Here is a 2,111-nt window from a genome sequence, read left to right on the forward strand (position 1 = left end):
CTGGTGGATAAACGTATTAGAGCTCGGTGTTGCTTCCTTCACAGGGATTAGTTGTTTTCTTTGGAAAGACTATAATCTCAGACAAAAAAATTAAAATATGTGCTTCATGTGTATTATGACAAGGCTTCAATTCACATGTAAGGCTTCAAGCAGCAGTCATGATAGGAAGAGACTCATGATTCACCACAGGAGCCCAAGAGAAAGGGCCACAGTGCATACGAGCTGTGATTGTACAACGCAGCTGGAAAGGTGTGTGACAACTTAAGTGCACAGAAACAGACACACCAAGTTTCTACCTCACACACATCCTAGTTCATCTTTTCACACCTTTAAGTCTTTGGTTGTAGAGGAACGCACTATGCTGTGTGAGTAATTAGTTGTGAACCTTTGAGTTCACTTGTTAATCTTACGCTATTAACTTTTATATAAATATGTCATGAACTACATTCGAATCAAACACCTCCATGGCTTCCCTAGCCACGTCCCAATTAACAACCCTTCACCAGAGTTGACCAACATTGAAATGTTCCTCGTTGAACCTCTTACAACCAGTATCCAGGATGCATGAGGATGACGCCCCTGCGTTACCTTATTCGATATGATGTCTGAAAGGACCAGCCATGCTCTTTCGTGAAGCTAAATATTATTCTTTTTCACTTCCGGCATGCTGTCCTACTTCCCTCTAGGTCATAACTTGGTTGTTCTAATTGCGTTATTTCTATTTGTGATCTGTCATGGGCAAAGCTGCAAATGAGCCTCCCCTTGCACACGTCTTGCAGGGGGATGTTCTTCCTAGGCAACCCTCACAGGATGGCTTATGTTTCCATGTAGTAAATTCTATTCAAGAGAGTTTTCAGAATTGCTACACCAATCCATACCCTAACTGGCTGTGTCTTTAGCACGTGATATTGTCAGGCTTCGGGGGTTTAGCCATTCTGGCGGGTATACATGGGCATGCGTGGATATTTCATTGTGGTTTTAATAGGCATGTCTCTAATGAGCACTGTGTTATGTGCTCGATAGACATTTGTATGTACTCTTTAGCGAGGTGCATATTCAAGGTGTCTGTCCCTCCCTTAACTGTTTCCTTAGGGATGGTATGCCTTCTCCTCTGGAGAATATTTCCCTTATCTGTAACTTATCCTTGTACTTTCTTGATTTTACATTTTTAGAAGTCAGCAGAATTTTTCTGAACAGTGCCAAGTAGTAGCTATTTTAGGCTTTGCAGGGTGTGTGATCTCCATGGCAACCAGCCAGCTCTCCCACACTACTACTACAGCACTTAGAGAACCTATTATTGAAGAAGCCCGATGAGTGAGTTGGGCTATGCTTCAATCCAATTTATCTATGGACACTAAAGTGGAATTTCATGCATTTCTCACATATTACAAAATACCATCTTCCGATTTCTTCACCTCTATAAAAATAGAAAAAACTATTCTTACTTCACAAGCTGCTCAATGGAATGTGGCAGGCTTGATTTAGCTGCTGGTCCATAACTTGCCAAGCTCCAGCGTATTTTATAAACCTAGGCTCTTCATTCTAATGAGTACCAGTTTATCTGCCTCTTTTATCATTACTGTTTTCTTTTTTACCTATGTAAGAAATCTCTGCCTTATGCAGTGTTGTGACTATATCCCCCTTGTTTACCCGACTAGTTGTATTTTATCCATCTTGTGCTGTCTATAATCCCTCTAGTATTGAGTTTTGAGTGGGATGTGGGTCAGAGGTCAGTGCTTCCATTTCTGGGTACGAATCGATCACGCACCTTGTGCAACTGTGACATGTGTGTGCCCCGGCTGTTTTCTCTATGCTCCTGAATCAAATCTCTTCTAGTCACTGACTCGACAGCTACTCACTGAGCCTTATGGAGCAACATTCGTGTTATGAATGGGGAAAGGGTTAAGTGGGAAAACTTTCCCAATTTTCCAGAGTGTTAACATTGATTACATTCACCAATTTGGTGTATGGTCAACAGAAAATAATTATTCTAAAAAATTAACCTATTTTGTCATCATAAGTCCACAATAGAAGTCAAACTAACCACCATAAGCTTGGATCATATTAATAATTGCTATGGTCACATGAGCATCTCTATCGTAGGTAACTCA

Source organism: Rattus rattus, chromosome 1, assembly GCF_011064425.1.
Source record: "Rattus rattus isolate New Zealand chromosome 1, Rrattus_CSIRO_v1, whole genome shotgun sequence".
In the NCBI taxonomy this organism is placed as follows: domain Eukaryota; kingdom Metazoa; phylum Chordata; class Mammalia; order Rodentia; family Muridae; genus Rattus; species Rattus rattus.